The following is a 22269-nucleotide window of genomic DNA, read 5'->3' as shown; positions in this document are numbered from 1 at the left end:
AAAAAAAATGTTTACGTTTTTTAATTGATTTTGTATAAAATTTTGCAATATTATGGACATAATTATACCATTAGTTAATGACCTAGTAGTTTTTAGTCAAATACTAAAGACTTCATTCTAATAAATATTAAAGTTCCTAAGAATAACAAAAAAAACTGAATCCTACTTTTTTGCCGGGAAACCCTTTTTTTTTTTTTTTATTTGCATTAACCTTTTGTAACCCAAGGTCGTAAATTTAAAAATTAATAAGTCAATCGATTGGCCTTTATCTTTAATAAAACACGTATTTTTTAAAAATTCAACAAAGTCATTATTTACTTAGTTATTTCGATATTTTGGGAGTAAAAAAAAAGTTTAAATAATTTATTTTTATATAAAAATTCAAAAATTCAAGCAAAAAACTATCTAATATTAATTTTTAGGCACTTTCCTAAAATCCAAAAATAAAACCCAGTGGGGTTTACTAACAAAAACTATTTTTTTTCTGAATTTCGTAGTTTTTATACAAATTTGCTTATTTTCAAAAAAAGCCCAACTTTCAACATTAACTGTCAATTAAAAACTATTGGTGCTATTTATTAGAAATTTGAAGTACTATTTCGATAAAGCAATACTTAAAGATTATAATATTAGAAGCTTCAAAAGAAAAAAAAATAGTTTGTAGAGTTTTTATGCAATCTTTTTCGGTTTGTTACAGAAATTTCACATGGGGCTACAAGGGGTTAAATTGTTTTATACCTCAAGAATATTGTGTTTAAATCGTAGGTCTCTTGGAGCCAAATTGACCAAGTTATAAGTATTTTAATACTACCCTTAGGAACGTTTTAGTCTTTTAGTCCAGAGTTCAAAACTTTAAATCGTTATCCTCACAACTAATGTTTTCAACGCCGGTGCTCCTCATAACTTCAAAACTACTGCACCGATTCTTTTGAAATTTAGAACACTATTATTTTTACATATTTTTAGAGGTATCCTTGGAGAAATTTTCTCAATAAAATAATATTTATAAAAATCTATAAGTAAGGGTCGCTTTTGAGGAGTTTTTTTTCAAGGGGTCTTTATTTTCGGGGTGCAAACTTGGGCAAACTTCTGAAATGCAAGTTTGTTCTACATATATAGCAGTTCTATAATGTATAGTTTATGCAATTTTGTGACTTGTTCCGCTATTTTAAAAACACTAATGTTGAAAAAAAACAACGAAAAAAGTGCAAATTTTTTAACCCCTCTGTATGAAAAAATAGAGTTGCATATACAATTATTTTTTTTTATATCATTCAATGTCATTCGATGTCCATATCAAAATTTTTCACCAAAATCACTTTGAAAATTCACTTTTTTTTTAATCGAAAAATCGTTTATTTATTTGTGAGGTGGAGCTTTTCATGGGAAAGGGATGAAACAATCAACAAAATTCGCATTTTCAGCCAGAAATAGACAAGAATTTCACTCAAGTTCTTTCTTTTATTATTCATATATTTTTAAAACTCTTATAGTTTGATTTCCTTTAAGTATGAACTTTAAGTTCTGGGGGGGGCACGTGCCCCCGTGCCCCCCCCCCCTGAATCCGCCTATGTGGTGGCATATATTCCACTAAAAATCTGCAAATAAATTTTGTATAAAAATGAAATATAAATCACATCGTTGCCATAACTTATCCCTCTATTATACAAATTTATCTTCATATTAAACAAGTAAAATTGTTCCATCAAAATCCAAAACCAAATACCTATAGCTTTAAGGAATGTGTGTGTTTCCCACAAGTTACTCATAAAATTGACCAGGTATAGTTCATAAAAAACCAAATATAAAACAACCTAAGTACGCTTAAGTGAAAGGCAATAACTTACTTTTTGTAGTAAAAACTTTTATTACAATTGCGTGTTTATTTTTCTTTTATTTTTATACCTAAATCAGTTCACGTTTTTATTATGTGCTTTTTGAGTGTGTTACTTTATGACCTTTTACTTTTTAAATGTGTCCATTTCACTATATAACTACACTCTTAAAAGTAACATGAACTTGGGAGAAATATTCGATGTATCATGTGTGTTTGCTGCACAGCAACTCAAGTTCAAGGTTACTGAACTCTTCAAGGACAATCGAAAAGTCAAAAGCGTCCTTTAGTGCAAAAAAAATAAGAAGAAAAAAAAAATTTATTTCATAATCTCTAAATTTCTGCGAAATAATTTTATCTTGAAAATAGTTTTTCTAACCATTCAACAGTTTTTTACAAAAAAAAAAGTTTAAATGAAAACTTTGGAGTTTTTAAGGGAAACCCCTTTTTCTTTTGGTTAAGCCACCAAACTTTTATGTTTCCACTAACAACATTTTTTATTGTCCAAACAAAATATATGTATCTTTCTTGCACAGAAGTCAGATGGAGCAATTTTTTAAGATAGGATTTGTGGAAAAGGGGTTGCAAGATTCCCAGGGGCAATTTTTCATCACCCTAAGGATTTCGAAGAAGAAGAATAAAGCAATTATTTGTTAAATTGAAATTTCTGCAACAGAAAGAAATATTTTTTTTATTATTTAATCGTTTGATTATCCTGGAGGGCAGAGAGTGTTATAGTACTTAAATCTTATCCTTGGTATTTCAAGTGTCAGCATTTTAATTCGTCAATCTGTATTGTTGATAGTTTTCTTTTTATTTTTTTTTTTTTATTTTTTTCTTGCGATATGAAGATGAAAAAGTTCAAAAGGAACACTACGTTTTAGCTTGCAGTCAAAACAAACAGAAGAACGCGATTCCCAGACGTTCAAATAAAATAACTATACTCATCATCACTACTCTCGACTATAATAAAGAGTATCCTTTTTGTTTTTGTTTTGAGATATAGCTAGTTAAAGACAAACACAGAGGATTCCAGGAGCAGCATTGTTGAAATTACACTCAGAAAACGTCTTTTGTAGGGTGGGAATGAAAGATTCTACAAATAAACAATGGTTGGTATAAGAACTTAAAGACCTCATTTTTTATGACAAACAATGAGTAGGTAGATTATTTTGGTTCTTTAAGGACTTTTATAATAAAAAAAAGAAGAGAATAAATCTGAATGAGAAATGGTTTTTATTAGCAATGCGGCGGAGATTTCTTTGAATTGCATAGCATAATTGAGATTGTAAGGTTTTCTATTATTTTTATTAAAAATATTTTTTTTTGTTTAAAGTTTGAAAAGGTACATAAGTTGTGATTTAGATTATTTGATTCTTAAGAAAATTTGTAGACGACGACTTTTGTATCCCAAAAAGTGTTTTTCGATAACTACCTATGCAAATTAATATTATTTCGAGTGAAATATGCTGAACAAAATAAATTTCATTGAAATAGGTTGGATCGTTTACGAGAAATTGTTAATATATGACCCGAAACCCGTAATTAACAAGTTTGGAGTAAACCACTTGTTTACAAAAGAAAAAAATAATTTTTTGTGTAGGTACAAAAAATTGAAAACATTTTCCAAGAAAAAAAAAAACGATATGCTTTTCTGAAGAAAGTATTGATCTGAACCTAAAACGAACATTTCAAGAAAAATTCTTTGACTCGTTTTAAAAATAAAAATTTTTCATATAAAAAAAATTAAATTAGCTAATTAGTTACAGTTTAGATATGATTCCCAAATTTGAGTGGCAGATTCTTTTCGCAAACTTGATTTTTGTAGATTTGAGTCGTAGTCGCAGATTTTAGTAAAAGACTTTAGTCACAGACCTGAGCCGCAGATATAAGTTGCAGATTTAAGTTGTTACAATGTTAGTTTTGAAGTGAAAACTTCTTTAGTATCGTAGTGATTTGAAGCAAGATAAAACGAAAACGCGACACGAACATTCAACTTGTTATAACTTTTTTGTTTGAATAGATAGATGAATGAAATTTGTACTGTAGATTGGTAATTAAATCAACTACAAATGTACAAAATTTCAATTAATTTCATATGCAAAATTCTGAGATAACGTTAAAAGATGTTCTTTTTCTACACACGTTATATCTTTTGATCACAATTAACTGTACGAGCTCTACAAATTACACAATCTTAAATTGAAAAACTCAAAACACCTCTAGAGATCTGTTGACGATGGCAAGTGTAGGAAGTACCGTAATCTCAGCTTGAAATTTCGACAATTCTTACTTTTTTTGTAGGCATGGTACAATTATGATTGAAGCGTCATATTAATGGTGAAATAATCATGATATAAAATTTATTATAGGTTGTCTTTTAAAAAATGGATTTAATGGCGTGAGAAGAGAAAAGAGATTGATTGTTTTGCTTTTTTTATGAAAACTAATTGGGTTAAAAAAATTCTAGCTCTTTTTATAGATGTTGTATAGACATGGTCGATATAAATATTTAGAGCTGAAACAATAAGCTTTCAGATGATATAAAATTAATATAGGTTTTCATATAAAAAACATGTATTTAAAGGAGATATACCTAATAAAAAATAGGTATTTTTTTCTTTTTTTTTTTTTTGTTTCACTTCTACCACGTGTGAATTGCACACATGACTTTTTTTTTACATTCATAAGAAACTTTTTTATTCAATTCTATAAGAAATGTATAAAAATATTTAATCTCTCAAATAAATACGCCATTAGATTTCTTGTATAAAAAAATTTTTGATTTTTTTCTTACCGTTTCAAAAAAAAAGTAATTACTCGTAAATTATAAAAATTTACAAAAAAAAAAAAAAAAAAAAAACAAAAAATGCTATATTAGGAAATTATTCATCCACACATTATGACAAAATTTCAAGAATATTTTTTGATCTGTTTTGAAAAACAAATAGATATTGCAAAAAAAAAAAAATGTTTAAAATCCAAAATTGATGTTTTTTAATCAAATCAAGGTTACTCAATCGTTTTTGTACAAAAATTTTCATTAAAATCATTTCAATAGTTTACGAGAACATTCGAAATCAGCATTTGATTTGATGGTTTTTTGTAGAGTAACTAAAGCAAATTATTAAGGAACCCGGCTGAACAGCTCTGATTTTGACGATTTTTTTTTTTTCAAACGTAGGTAATTAAAAATACTTTAAAGTCTATAGATTAAAAATTGCCGGTGTTGCCGTATTGTTTTTTTTAAATTAAAATTAATTTTCTTTTAACAAAACCATTTGTTTTGCTTAAATTTCATAAAACAAATGATAGCAAAAGATTCTCTAGGTAATTTAAGGAAAATATATAAAAGTCAGTAAGGGACAATCTTCCATCGTTTAAGCGATAAATGCAATTTTCTAACATTCTGACCTCAAACCCAAAAAAAATATTTCGAAAACAACGGCAACACCTACAATATTTTAAAATACATTTTTAAAAAGCCAGAAGCTCATTCTTATCTCTTAAATTTAAATCCACTAAATTTAATCAAGACTTTTTGAAAAAATGGTCCTCAAACTCAGAATTAAAAAAAAAAAATGTTAAAAAAAAAAATTTTAAATGACTTTTTTCCAAACTTTTTCTAATAAAATATGAATTTATTTTAAAAAAATTTTTGGCCATAAATATTATCAGTTGAATTTCGAAGCAAAAAAGGTAAAATATATCACACTTTTGAAAAAAAAATGAAAAATTACTTCAATTTCAATGGTTTTTTTTTATTAAAACTGAATTTTTGCATTGAAATAATTAATTTTCTTAAAGACTGTGGTAAATAGGAACTTTAAATTTTTGCTATTAAACTTTCAACAGTAAGGGTTATTAAATGAATAAAAAATAATTTTATGTTTAGATGTTGAACTTTAAAAAAAAAATAAGTTACATTTTTTTTCAAAACTTTTATTAAAAAAAGTTCTTCGAAAATGAAATACTTTTTAATTTTTTTCATAAACCGTAATACATATTGACATTTCCTTTTATAATTTGAAATCATAATGATTTTGCGGCCAAAAAAATTTGAAAATAAATGCATTTTATATTACGACAAAGTTTAAAAAACGACATGTTAAAATTTTTTCAATAATTTTTTTTTTTTTCAAAAATCTGAGTTCAATTACCATTCTTAAAAAAGCCGTTCATTCAATTAACTTAATTTTAATTTTACATATATGACTAAGATTCTAGCTATTAAAAAATGTATATTTGAATATTGTAGGTGTTGCCGTTGTGTTCAAATATTTTTTTTTTTTTGAAGTCAATTAATAAGAAAATTGCATCTATCGCTTGAACTATGGAAGATTGTCCCTCACTCCCATATATTTTTTTTCCTTGAATTTCCTAGACAATCTTTAAGCATCAATTAATTTATGAAATTTAAGAAAAATTTTTGAAAAAAATTTGTTTTTGTTCACAAAAATCTTCAATTAAATTTAAAAAATCAAAACGGCAACACCGGCAATTTTTAATCTATAGACTTTAAAGTATTTTTAATTACCGACGTTTGAAAAAAAAAGATCATCAAAATCTAAGCTGTTCGGCCGGGTTCCCTAATATTGCCAATTTTTGAGCTTTAGTTACTCCACTATTTATTTTTCTAATTTTTGACAACAAAAAATCACATTTTTTGAATTTTCAGCAGAAATATTTAAACTGAATTTTATTTTTATTTTTATAATTTGGTTTGTCTCTCAAAATTAATTAATTTTAATATAAAAAGCAAATGTGAAATCTACTCTAATTAAAGTTCTTAGCCCTATTTTAAAAGAAAATTAATTCGGTAAAAGAAATCTTACAAAATAACTCATTTTGAAGAGAAAACATAACATTTCAACTGTTACAAATATTTTGAAAATTTTTTTTCAAATTTACAAATTTCATGATTATGAAAGTAGACTAAGTCACTTTTTGCATTGTTTAAAGAAAAACGATATAACGATTTAATTGTATTTCTTTTTTTAAATCATTGAAGGAGCAATTTCGCTTTCACACAGAGAAAAATAGACCACATAAAATAGAACAAAAACAATAAGATTTCTCTATGGTTTTCATCCAAGAAGGAAACCTTATTAAAACAATCGGGTTTTCCTTATTGTTTTAAAATCTGCAAAAAAAAAAAAAAAACGATGACCAGGCTGGGAATCGAACTGGAGACTTCAAATCGTTAGTCGCCCACCTTACCACCTGAACCAACCTGCCATGAAAATATTGATTGCAATTTTTGTTCTAGTGCTAAGTTGCAAAAAAAAAAATCAACTTTTCAGTCAAATTTTAATAAGATTTTCTCTATAAAAATAATAAGAAATCTCCTTAAAAAAACCTTATTAATCGTTGATTTTAATAAGATTTCCTTATGAAATGTATGGACGGTAAAACAATATGGCAATCTGTTAGTTTTTAGCGGGTCATATTTTTCTCTGTGCAAATACACTTTACCCCTTAAATAATAAATTATTTTTAGGTTAGATTTGATCGTTTTTTTTTTTAGGTTTTCAAAAAACAAAAATCTCTTGCCAAAATAAAATGCATTTTAAAAAATTTCGAAAATTAATTGTATATTTTTTTATAGAATTTATTTATACTTGCTTTATTTAAATAAGTACTTTTACTACAATTCGAAAATGTAGTTTTTGAATGTTCGTGTTAAACCATAATTTTTTTTTTTACTAGGTACGGTTATTTTACAATTCTGTACTGGCCATTTGGCCCTTGCAATGCCAGTTTATAAAGCTGTAAGGCCAGAGAATGATAAAAAAAAGCAAGTTGCCGTACCTACTCCAGATAACAATTCATTTCGTTCTAAAATTTGATAATAAAAAAAAAAAAAAAAAAGTTACACATACGCCACAGTGACCTTATGAGTTCTATCTCATTATTTTATCGCACACTAAGCATCGAAACAAGTCAACTTTTGTTAGCTATTTACTAAATGTAAAAATTGAATTGTTGTTAATGAGAAACCTTACATGTTAGGGTATTAGAAGAGACCTCGGAAACCAATATCGGAAGAAAAAAGGCATTGTAGTTTTTACTCACAGATCATTTGGGGAAAAATTCACAAAACAGAATGAGGGGAATTCTCAGAAATAGGAAGAATTTTCCATTAACTTACTTTCTGAAGAAAAAGGGTACCTACAAAATTTGTTTAAGAATAAAATTAAAGCATTTAAAGATTTAATTGTTTTCCAACCACCTATCGAAATCCTCTTAAAAAACTACCCCACATTTATCCGGTAGGAAAATCTATTTTTTTTTTTTTTTTTTTTGTTCACTGCTTGGACTCTATCGCTTCTAAAATTAAACGTGAATACACTCAGTTATGCAGTTGCATAAACTACGTGACGCAAAAAAAAAAACACAAATCTAGGTCACACATGAATCCTATAACAAAGTAAAACACCATCATCCATGTCCTATATTCGTCCTATAACCTCACTTTACGAACTCTACCAACTGAAAATGAATGCCCCATGGTAAACCCCGGCAAATACCATATCGCAACTAACCCGCCATCTGGTTGCTCCTTCAAGAGTGTATACAAATTCAGGTGAGGTTTAAAAACCATCCAGCGATAAAAGATTCCAGAGAATTAAGGTGATGGCGATTTTCACCCCCGTCGTCGTCGTCGTCGCAGCCGGCTGCTGTCCATCGTGTAGATGCTACTAACTCCATTGCATTTGGTGGTGTGTGCCCTTTTCATAATCATAAATTGTTTACAAATGATGCCAAATTTTTGCTGCCTGGCCACTCCTTATACGTTTCAAGTGGAACTAGCTACGAGGAAATAATATTCCAGCTGATGCGATGGTGTTTGTGGGTTATTTTTTTTTTCTTCGTCCTTTTTTTTATTTGTTTTTTTCTTATTTTTATTCAACTTAAACTTCATTCTAATGCATTTTAACATGTCTGTGGGTGTCTTTGTTTTTTCTCCTTTTCTTTATTTTTATGTAAAATTCTGTTTACAAAAGCTAGAATTTATGCAGGATATGAAAAAAAGGACACCGACACCGCCAACGCCAACGCCATCGCGGCACATAAACTATAAAACCAAGTGCAATGTCGTTAAGAATTATGTCACTGTGACGTGTGTGTGCACACGAGGAATTTATAGTGTAAACAGCAATGGCATCTTAAGCATCCATAAAGTCAAGCTAAAAATGGATATGGACATATAGAAATAAAAGGGGGAGTTAAACATACTAAACGACTATATAGTATATCGAAGGGTTGACAGCATTAAAAACCTATAGTTACAGGCTTTTAGATAGACTAAGATTTATTAGGAATTTGGGCTTTTATTAGTCCTTTTTATATTAAAAGGAAAGATAGACGAAGTAAAAATTTAATTAAGGCCTTGAATGTTAACGTTCCGGGGAAAATAATAAGGAGCCATTAGAATTTCGGTCCTTTATATATTTTTTGTTCATTAAGAATTCAAATGGAAGTCTATCAAAGTGATACCTAGTTATAATCGATTTATCACGAAACTATTTTTGACCCCTCTTTATATCATTAATGTGGAAATAATGACTGAATTTTTATAAATTACACAGTCACACAAAAAAATATAAAAGTTCTGATTTGGGGTTGCGACTAGGTTTTTCATATAGTTTTTGGGTCGCTAAAACCGAATCCGAAGTTTATTTTACCGTATCAGGTCAGGTTTTTGAAATATCCTCAAAAAATTTCTAAACTAAAAAAAAAGTTCTTATCTGACATTTTTTAAGGATATCTCAAAAACCTGACGTGATACAACAAAATAGACTTCGGATTTGATTTAAGCAACCCAAAAACTATATTAAAAATCTAGTCGCAACCCCAGATAAGAAATTTTGTTTTTTTGGTTTTGCCATTTTTTTGAGGATATCTCAGAAACCTGACGTGATAGGGCAAAATTGACTTTGAATCTGGATTCAGCGATCCAAAAACTATATGATTAACATATTCGCACATCCAGATCAGAGAAAAAAAATTTTTGTTGTCGTGACATTTTTTGAGGTTATCTCGAAAACCTGACGTGATGGGGCAAAACGGACTTCGGATTCGGTTTTAGTGACCCAAAAACTATATGAAAAACCTAGTCGCAACCCCAGGTCAGAACTTTTATATTTTTTTGTGTGGCTGTGTTATTATTATGTGTCTTTAAGTCCATAAATAGCTTAAATTGAAATCTGTGGCAAGCATTTAAGGTCTTTTCTGACTAGAAAATAATACACACTTACCATTCTAGACCTTAGCGAAATAAATATCATATCATGGGTATAAAAATTAATGAAAAAGTAATGTTTTGTATGTATTTGAGCATGTGTGTTCCATCATAACTTCTAAGCTACTTATCATTGTTTCACAAATGATACATCGTTAAAAACGCCTTGTTTGTCCGCTAGTTATGAGCTGTGAAATATTTTTTCATAATACGCCCTCTGGCGTCAAAATTCATTAACTAATCGGGTTCTAGTTTTAAACTCATATTTCTGTTAAAATTATTCGCAGATCCACTTTTTTACCAATAACATGTTTAGTTCATGATTTCTGCCTTCAGATGGCGCCATATAAAAGATGATACATAGCTTATAACTAGCAAACAAGCAAGAAACTTTCAACGATATCTCATTCATCAAATTATGATAAGTATTTTGGAAGTTATAATGGAACAAACATGCTCACATACATAAAAACTTTCACTTTTTTATTAACTTAGGACCATTTACTGAATCGAAGCTTAAATAATTTATGTTGAACATAAACTCTTATTCCCTCGTTTTTTCTCTGCGTAAACTGCCTTATAGGGATTTATGTAGAACTTAAATGCTTAAGTTTCGATTCAGCAAACGGGTCTTATTCACTAACACTATTATCATTTCGCTAAGGTCGAATATTGTAAAAGAATATTGATTTTGTTTGTTTCGAGTCTGAGTCCTAAATCGTAGATGAATTAAAAGGCAAATAATCATATCATTTATCACGACTTACTCCAATAAATATCACAGGTTTCCTCATAAGGTATCAGGGGTTTCCCTTAAAAACATTCGGGTTATTCATGTTATCAACGTGGAATAATGCCCTGGCAATCATCACAAATTACTCAGTTTAGTTAACGGCTTGCAACAGTGAGTATCACTGGTTTCTTTGGTAAATATCACAGGTAATCCTTAAAAACACAGTAAGTATCACAGGTTGCTCTGTTAGTTGACATGGGAGGCATCTGTAAGAATGAAAGGTTTCTCTGTTAACTATTAGAAATGTCTCTGGTAAATATCACAGTTTGATCCATTTAGTATCACAAGCTTTCTCGGTATCACATGTTGCTCTGTTAGTTATCACGGTTTCTCTGGTAAGTATTACATATTTCTCTGGGCATCACTTTTTCTATGGGAAGTATCACAAGCTAGCCTTGGTATATATCACGGATCGCCCCATAAGTATTCCGAGAAAAGCTATTAAGTAACACAGATTGTCACGATTTTCCCCCCGGTTAATATCACGAGTTGTCCATTTCTTGGTCTATGTCTCGATAATCAGCAAGAGTTGTGCCAATAAGTAGGTATCCCAGGTTAACGTATTAAATATCACAGTTTGTTCCTGTAGATGTAAAGCGTTTCCTCATTTATCATCAAATGTTACAATAATAAGTATCAAATATGTATCACAAATTTTTGCGATAAGTTACTTCAATAAGTATCACGAGATGATTTTACGCTATTGTAAATATTGGGGATTGGAATGGTGTTAACTCCTAGTTACCCTTGTAGGTATTAGAGTTACACGGGTTACGCCTATAATTATCATAGGTTTACCTAGTAAATTCATTTTACTCTTTTATTTATCAAGAGTTCATTTTCAAACTCACCATTTTTTTTTTTTTTCACTTTATTTCGTTTCTTCTTGCGAGTATTTAATTTTTGAAAATTGAAATAATGTTAATTTAAAGAAGTCGTTGCTTTTCCTTTTTTTCTCTTTGGATTTAGTGCTGATGATGAGCGCCACCGAAGCGTTCGAAATGCATTCACGTGTAAGTCGTTTATAATTTTTACTTGCTCTATAGGGCAAGTATTGGTTTCGTGTAGAAAAAAAAAATCGAGGTTTTAATCAAAACCAACATTACGATGATGGAGAAGATCAAAAAAGTGGTTTTCGTCATGCCGTCCGTCGTTGGTCTGTGCGTCCATCTGTACATCGAGCTAGGGCCTAAACGGATGGATGGATTTGCTTGAAACTTGGTACAGATGATTTTTACGTAATTCCCTAGACCCTTTTTTTTATTTTTTTAATATCTCCATTTTAACGCATACCTCCCATATAACGTTTTCGAGGTATTGCAAATTTCTCGAAAACTACTTTAACGATTTTGATCAAATTTGGTGTGCGGAATACTCTTATTGATTCCAACAAAACTGCGTTTTTAGTTTTTCTCAAAAAATGCGGAGAATGGAAATATGGCGTTGCCGTTTTTCGAAAATTGACATATTTTTTAAGTTCATATATTTTATCAAAGCATTAGTTATTTTATTTAAAATTTACAGAGATCATTAGGTATAAAATGTTAAAAAAAAATATTTTTAAAAACATTTTTGAAAAAAAAAAATTTTTTATTTAATTTTTAAACTTTTGATTTTTTTTTTTTTTTTATTTTTTTTTCTACAAAATCTTAAATTTCCAATAGATATTTAAGATAAAGATACTGTGAACTACAAGAGCAAGTACGTGCGACCCAGTCGTGCATTTTATTTTTATATCGTTAATTTGACTTAATTGTTGGTGTGAATTTGTAATTTTTCTTCGCAAAGTTATACTGTGTCAATAAGTTAAAAGAGCTTAAGTCAATTTTTATCATTTTTCAGTATAAGCAAATGAAGTTTGTGGACCAGATTTTTTTTTACTTTTTTTGTGATTACTTTTAAACTGTTGCCGCTAAACCAACAATTTTTTTTTCTGGGTACAGGCTTGTTATACCCTTAATTTTTATATGTATATTTTTCCTTGAAAACGTTCGGGACGGCCGTTACATTTGAAAAAATAATTTACTTTGACTTAAGTATACAATTTTGCAGACATTTCAAGGAACAAAACAGCTTATGTTTACTTAAGCTGTTTTGCAAAATTGGGTTTGGTTCAAAATGCATTTTTTTAAAATGACTTGAGTCGACATAAGAACACAAATGGTTCACTCGACCACAAGTTTAAAATAGCTTATGTTGACCTAAGCGATGAATATATTTGAATTCAAATTGTCATAGTAGCTTATGTCATGACTTAAGCTTATTTAAAAAAGTTTATTATTTTTAAGATTTTGACGATTTTATACATAAGCTATTTTGCAAATGCAGTTTTTGTCCAAAAAGACTTAAGCTATTATGATTTTTTTTTAATTTAACGGTTTATATTTTGCGTAGAGAAATGAGACCCAGACTAAAACAAAGCTGAACAAAAGGTGAACATGTTAAGCAAATAAAATCGTTTTTCACTTATGTCGACATAAGCTCTTTTAACTTATTACCACATGTTTCCACGAATTTCGGATATAATGTCGTTTTTGACAAAAATGTTTGGTTGCTTTTTGTTTTTGTCTTTTTCTTTCTCTAATCATTCCTATACTCAACATGTTGCTATTAAATGTATCCAAAGAAGTCAAAATGAATATAATTCTTTTATTTTCAAACTGCGCATGTATGATTTTTAAAATATCAAAAAGCTCTCTCTCATCTGTTTTCTCCTCCTTTAAATTCAATATGCCACCTGTTTGATTTTTTGGCAAAACTTTAGTGTGAAGGAAAACACAAAATTTAACCCGAAAAAAATGTACGAGTTCATTTTTTTGTAAATTTGTCTTAATAGCCAGTTGGTAATAAACACGAATCGCTTTCAGGTGTTTTGCAATGATTAAAAATAAATTTATTTTTTTTTTTTAATTTTTTTTAATATTTAATAGCAAACAATTCCGTTGACAGGATTGTATTTTTATTAAAGATTATTTATATATTTTAATTAAAAAATATTAAATGCACAATAACAGAAAGAGAGATAGAGTGGTAAATAATTTTATATTAAATGATGACAAGATGCACAAGAAAAACATATAAAATTTTATTTACGAAATAAATTTAATTAAAAATATAAAAAAAAAAAGAATATAAAAATATTTGAGGCCTTTGTACGCTCTGTCGGATGAGATTTATTTTTGTTGAGAAATAAAGAAAATGTCAATGAAAAATAAGAGATATTATTTAAATATTTTTTTTTATTTTATTTATGCGATGCGATAGAAATTCGAAGAAAAAATAAATTTTTTTTTCTGAAGGTACTTACAAGATTTGTATAAAAATACAAGAATATTCATTTGCATCAGGTTCGTGCTCTTAATTTGATAGTTAAAATATCGAAATTACATATTTTGAAAAAAAAAGCCTTTTTTTGTAGCAACGATAAACATTCTTTTCAGAAAATAATTGTAATTTTTAAAATTTTTTATTGCGGAATTTATTTTAAAAAGAAAAATGTTTTTTTTTTTAGTTTTGATTTAAAGCCTTTTTCAAAAAATTAAGGTTCTACCGAGATTTGAACTCGGATCGCTGGATTCAAAGTCCAGAGTGCTAACCATTACACCATAGAACCGATCTGCTGGAAAATGTTTCATTCAAAATGATCAATTAAAATCACCCACACACTAAAGGTGTTTAGGTACCTGCTTCAAAAAAAAAAAAAACATTTATATCGGAGGCACACAAAATAGATATGTTTAAACAGATAATTTGATTAGCTCTAAAACAAACACTTGACAGATGTTTTTTCTTTTGTTTTTTTTGTGATATAGTAAATATTTTTGAAAATAATTTTTTTCTCAAAAAATATTTTAAAAATGCATTTGAAAGTAGCAATGATTTATTAATTTAAAAAATATACGTGCGTTATCAGGTAGAATAATTGATCTTTTTTTTAGAAAAGGTCGCAAAAAATTTTCGACTAAGCAAAAAATATATTATTGGCGGATTCTAAACAAAATGTGTTTTATGTGTTTGTTCAAATAAAGAGGGTATGTTCTTAAAACAAAAAAGTCTAATGAGATCACGGTGAACAGGTCTATGCATTTAGGTAAAAAAAATTCAAATATGTATAATTTTTTCAAAATTTTGAAAAAAAATCCAAGATAAACCCCTTGCCAAAAAAAAATTCATCAAGTGAGACATTAAAATTAATATCTCTTTAGGCTCTATTCATAGCTGAAAACCAAAATTTTCTTGGAAGTCTAGTTGCCGAGTTATTTAGATTCAAACATTTATTTTTTTCGGACATTTAGATATCTTCATACCAAAGCCTTAAAACAAGTTTTGGTTAACAGATATGAGATCACAATTAGAAGATTTATTCATTGAGATAATAAAAATTCAAATTTATTTTTTTCAGATTTTCGAAAAAAATCCAATGTTAACCCCTTGCCAAAAAAAAATTGATTTTCAAAAATTTCCTCCAAATCCGTCAAATGAGACATCAAAAGAAAGGTCTCTTTTGGTTCTATTTATAACTGAAAACCAAAAGTTTCTATGAGGTCTAGTTGCTGAGTTATTTACACCCAACCATTTAATTGTTTTACATTCGGAGGGAAATATCTTCGGACCAAAGCCTCGAAAAAAGTTTTGGTTTGTTGATATGAGATCACAATTAGTAGATTTATTCATTAAGGTACTAAAAATTTAAATGAATTTTTTTTCGGACTTTCGAGAAAAATAATACATTTTAAAAAATTTCCTCAAAATTCATCCAGTGAGACATCAAATTAAAGGTCTCTTTAGGCTCTTTTCATAGCTGAAACTCAAAAGTTTCTTGGAGGTCTGGTTGCTGAGTTATTTGCATCCAAAAATTGTTTTGTTTGTTAAAATGCGTTTATCCTTAATAAAAATATAATAAAATGAATATAGAATTAAATTTTGTTGAAAACCCAAAATTAAACACAAAAGGCCACATTTTATGTTCTGTAGTTCTCCATTAACTCAACCCAACTATTGTTTATTGAAAAACTAATCAAATTCTCACAAAAAAAAATTCAGAGAAAAACCACACACTTTGACATCATCATCAACAACAACGATAGACAGACAATCGACAGCCGAAAGTTTGATGGTTGCCGCTTTAATTGATATACTGTCACCATCCACCGAACTTCATTTAATTGCTGTAGGTCACACATTCCGCCATTGTTTTCAAAATACCGAACCATCAAAGAGTAGCTGCAAAAACTCTTTGGGTGGAAAATCCATGGCATCAATAAAAAGCTTTAGTATCCTCATCAATCTGCACTACATCAGTCTAACTATAATGATATAGTTCAACCAACACTATACACAAAAGGGCACACGAGGCAAAAAGTGTTCTATTAAAGATATTCTGATTAATTACGCGGCAATATTTTGTATGCCGATGTGGAGGCAAAAAAAGGAGATGCCCCAGCTCCGCAGGTCCTGATTAAATGAGCTGCTGAAAGTGGTACATAAACAAGGATATCAAACTGTCCCTTATGGCATTTATGGAATTTTCACTCTCGAGTTGAGTGTGTGTGTCTTGTTGTTTAATAAAATTGTATTGAAAATTGTATAAGTTTTCTCTAGTGATTTTATGATTTTATAGTAAACAACAATTCATAATACATCGTCTGGCAGTATTGCATTGATGGTGCAAATAATTAAAAACAATATCCATTTCTGAGGGAGTTATTGATTGGAAATGCATTTTGTAAGCTCTAGGAAAAATTTATTATTTCCATCAAATAGGGAACAAAGAAAAGCCAGTGGGAAAAAATAATATTAAGAATGAATCACACTAATGGATTCTTCTTGTGGTGATTTGTTTGATGGATTGGTGCGGAATGTTTAATAAATTTTTTAAATATGGTCTGCATACATTTTTTAAATGTGACATGTTGAAATAAAAATCATCGGGGAGATAAAACATTATGTTAAATGTAAGACTGTTTGTGTAAATAAAAAAATTTATTAAGGAAAATTTTGATACAGGAGATGTTTTTAAATCATCATGTCGCGTAGTTTTGGAACTGTTTCAAAACAAAACCAAATTCCTTGAATCCTTCCCGGAATTGTAGAACGCACTTTACTCGTACAAAACGCGCGTTGATTTATCAGATTTTTCCATTTAATTTTACTAGTTTCACCTGTTTTTTTTTTTTTGCCATATTCGTCCGTTGATTTGGCAACTTCGCATGTTGATTGGCGGTCTCATCCGTTAATTTTCTATAGTCACCCACCGAATCGCTAGGTTTACCCGTAGATTTGCCAACTTCGCATGTATATTAAAAGCTTCGCATATCAATTTCAAGATTTGACCGTTGATTTACTAGGCTCACCCACAACTCCAATATTCGCAAGTTAATTGCCAGATTTTCATTTGATTTACTAGGTTCATCCGTAGATTTGCAAACTTGGCATGTTGATTGCCGGATTCATCTGTAGATTTGAAAACTTCGCAAGTCAATTGCCGGATTTTCCCTTTTATATGCTTGGTTCATTCGCAGATTTCCAAACTTCGCATGTTGATTGACGGATTTTTCCTTTGATTTACTAGGTTCATCCGTAGATTTGCAAACTTCGCATCTTGTTTGCCAGATTTCCCCGTCGATTTGCAATGTTCATTCTTAGATTTGCCAACTTCGCAAATTGATTGCCGGATTTTCCCTTTGAAATGCTAGGTTCAGCCTTAGATTTGCATACTTCGCAAGTAAATTTACGGATTTTCCCATTGGTTTGCTAGGTTCATCCGTAGATTTTCAAACATAACTTTGCATGTTGATTACCGGATTTGTCCATTGATTGGCTGGGTTCATCCATAGATTTGCAAACTTAACTTTGCATGTTGATTGCCGGATTTTCCCACTGATTTGTTGGGTTCGCTCTTAGATTTGCAAACTTCGCATGTTGATTGTCGTATTTGTCTTTCGTTCGTTGATTTGCTAGGTTCGCCTGTAGAGCTGCCAACTTCGCATGTTGATGCTGTATTTGCCCGTTGATTTGCTAGGTTCGCATGATGATTTTCCAACTTCGCATGTCGGTTGCTGGATTTGTTCCTTGATTTTGTAGGTTTGCCCTTGATTTGCAAATTTCGCATATTGATTGCCATATTCGCTCATTGATTAGCTTGGTTTTTCAATAGATTTGTCGACTTCGCATGTTGCGCGTTGATTTGCTTGGTCAACCCGCAGATTTGCAAACTTCGCTTGTTGATTGAAAAATTTTCCCTTTTATTTGCTAGGTTTCCCAGCAGATTTGCAAACTTCGCATGTTGATTTGATTGCTGTATTCGTAAGCTTATTTGCTAGATTCGCCTGCAAAGCTGCCAAATTCGCATTTTGATTGATGTTGTTTTGCTGGGCTCGCCCATAGATTTGCCAACTTTTCGCATGCTGATTATCGGAACTGCTGTCAGTTAATCGGTTAGTACTATTTCCCTCAGAATACAAAAAATATTTCCACGTGCCATTAAAAGAAAAAAAAAAGCCAAATGATTTTGCGAACCAATTTTCGAGAGAAAAATGAAACTATGTTAATGTCTTCATGAAGTGCGCAGCTATATTTTTATTTATCTCCAAGGTACGTATATGACAAATTGATTCCAAAGCGAAATCTCTTGAAACAAGAACTGACTATAACAATTTTTTTGATAAATGAAAACGTTTTTATCTGAAAACAAAAAAAAAAAAAATATAAACACAAAATGATTAATGACACAGGACACCTTATTAAGTTGTGAAAAAAAAAAAAAAAAAAAAAAGAAATATCTGTGTCTTCAGAAAAATCAGATTGAATTTATTAAGACACACGAGTAAAGGTCAAATCAAATAAAAATAAAAAAAAACATTGAAAAGAAGCCTAAAATTATGTAGAAGGTTGATGAACTTATTAGCATTAAATTCACCTTTTTTTGTAGTCAAAGTATATAGTCCCTAAATCAAGTTGACATAAGAAAGTTCAACATGACTTGTGCTATTTTATGTCTCATCACACTGAAATTGCTACCATGTCATAAAGCCTACATCCGTTATTTTGAAATGGTTCATTTAATGGTTTAAGGACAGAATAGTACTTTGTGTAGCTACCTTACAAAGGTAGAAAGGATATTTGATATTTTTGGAAATTTCCATGTCATTGGTTTGAATTGAATGAAAAAGGATATTTTTTGCTGTTGAATTTGAAGCGTATCATGGTCATTGTTTTAGCATGATTAGTAACTTTGTCAATGTTAAAAAGCCATAACATGCGATTATTTTTCAATTGAAAAACTTAAATATTTTCAAATTGTATTAGAAAGAAAAGAAGGCATCGGTTCTATGGTGTAATGGTAAGCACTCTGGACTCTGAATATAGCGATCCGAGTTCAAATCTCGGCAGGACCTTTTTTTCTTATATAAATCATCAATAATTTTTATATTTTTAAAGTTAAATAATGTCTATCACATATTTCTTGAAAAAAAAAAATAACATGGGCAAGAAAAAATGAACACCTTAAAAAATTAATATTTTACAAGCCAAAAAAGATTACAACAATTTTTTAAACACATTTACTAAAATTGACATTTCTTTTATAAATGAAGACCTTAACCATGTTTCTACCATTATTATTGATAGAGAAATTATAGTTAACATGAATAAAGTCATACTAAAGTAAGGGTTTTCTTAAATCATACCTAAATGGTATCAACTTTTTCTTAAAATATAACCAAAAATCATTCCTTAAATTTTCCTCATCCTTACGGGACATCCTGTACATGTTAAAATAGTGTTTTCTTTCAGGAGATGCTATTTCGAGAAAATATTTAAAAATGTAACTTCAACTCTTTTTGTCTCAAGATATAATATATCCACATTTTTGGACCTTAACATACAAATAAATTTGACGGATTTCTACTAAACTATATAATATTTTTCTTTATTTCTAAATATTATTTGAATTAACTCTCTGTTTTTTTTTTTTTTTACTTGTGTAAGCTAAGTCAAATAATATTTTTGTTTAAAAGGATAAAACCTTGTTCCAAAAAATATAAAACATGAAGTAAAAATACATAATCCATTTTCTAAGAATCTCTCTGACAAAACAACATTATGTTATTCTCTCTCTCAATTTAAGCATATTAACTCAGTATGATGGCATATTGTGCATCTTTTTGTCGCAAACAAAAATGTACACTTTACTAAAAGTATACATGTACATTATAACATCGGACAGGAAACTAGGTCCTTATTTAAATTCGTTGCTTCCTCTTTCGAGAAAATAATGTATATTTTATGTATTGTCATGTTTATCTGGAGTTAGAGTTGCCATGATGGTATTTTGTAAAAATGTTATTCCAAATTGCATGATTACAGTTTCGGAAAGTGGAGTGGAACGAAAATTAACGCTCTGTGTTGAATGCTTCCTAGAATTTCATTTATTATTTATTCAATGTTTAGGGCATGGCAGTGGTTAGTGGTTTTCTATTTTCTTACAATTCACATATTTGTCTCAGAAAAAAAGAAAAGTATAATCGTCGACAAAAAAAAAATTTAAGATTTTATAGGGTAAATAGGGGTAACACGATATTGAAACGGTAAGTCGTAAGGAGTTGACTTTTTTTTTTAAATGATAGACAAATTTATTCAATAGTTAAAAAAGATATTGAAAAAATTCAAAAAAATTTCAAAACCAAGTGGTGAAAGTTTTTTTTGCAGTCATAGACCTTCGACAAAAGACTAATTAGAGGTACGCAAAATTTTGCACAGAAATTTGAGTTACACCATGAGAAAAATATTAAAAAAAAAATTAGGGGTCTAATTTTGAAATTTGAATTTTTGAAAAACAACTAATTTTAAGGGATATTTTTGAGTAGTTTTAAATTTTTTTTGTAATTTTTATAAGCCTCCAAAAAATCTCAAGCTTATAGGAAATATAGGCTTTAGTCATGCGCAAGCATTTACAAATTTTTAAATTTTAAAATGATTTTTGACCGAATAACGGGAAAAACAAGTCCCAAGTTTTTTGGCCGTTTTTAACATAGGCCACTTTTGCTAAAAGTTTAAAAGTGAATATTTTTAAACTCATTTTACGAACTTTTCAAGTTTTTATTCCCTTTTTCATTTAAAATGTTAATTAATTATAGAGTCGAAAATTAAAAATAAATACAAAAAATGGCGGAACGAAGTCCGGAAAAAAAATAATTTTTGTATTCAAAAAAAAAAAAATTTTTTTTTGAGAATCGAATTTCCGAAAACGGGACATGGAAATTTTTTGAAATTTCGGTTTAAGGTGTTGTTTAATATTTTCCAAGAAATGGCATACCAACTTTATTTTATTATTTTCAAAAAAAATATTCATAAAAAATTGTTTTTTTTTTAAAACAACGATTTTTAAATATTTTATCTAAAAATGCATCTTATACTGCATACTTTTTTTGGAGCTCAATTTCTTTAAAAAGTCGTTTGTTTTTTCATCTGAAGAAAAAATTTTATGCTTTTTTTTGTACTTTCATACACATTTAACAAAGTTCTTAAAAATATTCTAGAGCAAGTTCATAATTTTTTTAAGTAAATTAACTTTCTCTTTAACCCGAATTTCGCTATGATTTTGTTGAATCAATAAAGTTCCATGCTTGTTTATTATGAGTTTTTACAATAAGATTTTGGAAATTCGTAGGTAATTAATAGTTCTTTCTTTTTAGCCATTGTATCAATCTAGCTTTCCTCAGTATCGACATCATACTATGATAAGCGGATTGGTGGATATTGAATCTAGAATTTTTTTAAGTTTTTCAATGGAACGCTGACGCTAAGTAATCTTTTTTTGGGTATAAATTTAAATAACGTGCAGCCTTCAGCTATGCATATGGACCATAAGAAAACTTTTGAAATCAGTGGGCATTGGTTTGGATGCGAATATCTTCTAAACGGTTAAAGCAACCAATCTATGACCAAGGACTTTTTTGTAGAACATTTAAGCCCCTACAATAATCCATCTTACTAATTTAATAATAATGACTGTTCAGTGAATTAGAAAATTTTGAAAAGTAAAAAAAGTTTTTATATTTTTGTTTAACTTTGACCTCGAATATCTTTCAAATGGTTAGATTAATAAAAAAAATTAACAAGACCTTTTTTGTGGAGCAATCTGCTTCCTACAAGAATATGTCATGCGCGTTTGATTATTATAATTTTTCAATTTGTTACAAAATTAAGAACAACAAACGAATTTTTAAAGATTTTCTCGATTTTTGGACCCCAAATATCTACTAAACGGTTAGATAATTCAAAAAAGTGTATTTAACCTTTTTTGTAGAGCGTTCAATTTATCTACAAGAATATGTAAAAAAATCTGCTAAAAATTCAATTAATAAAAAATATATTTATTTTTAGTAGAAGCTTGAT

The 22269-nt window shown here is 29.0% G+C and overlaps 1 non-coding gene across 1 annotated transcript; it reads right to left on the bottom strand.

Annotated features, from left to right (window-relative positions):
* Positions 1–14413: 14413 nt before the first annotated feature.
* On the bottom strand, positions 14414–14485 carry Trnaq-uug (transfer RNA glutamine (anticodon UUG)). Its single transcript has one exon. It is a non-coding gene; the product is annotated as a tRNA-Gln (tRNA).
* Between the last annotated feature and the right edge of the window lie 7784 nt (positions 14486–22269).

The sequence above is a fragment of the Episyrphus balteatus genome, chromosome 3 (genome assembly GCF_945859705.1).
Source record: "Episyrphus balteatus chromosome 3, idEpiBalt1.1, whole genome shotgun sequence".
Taxonomy (NCBI): Eukaryota; Metazoa; Arthropoda; class Insecta; order Diptera; family Syrphidae; genus Episyrphus; species Episyrphus balteatus.
The sequence above is the reverse complement of the archived record's forward strand: the minus strand, read 5'-3'. Positions and strand labels throughout refer to the sequence as shown.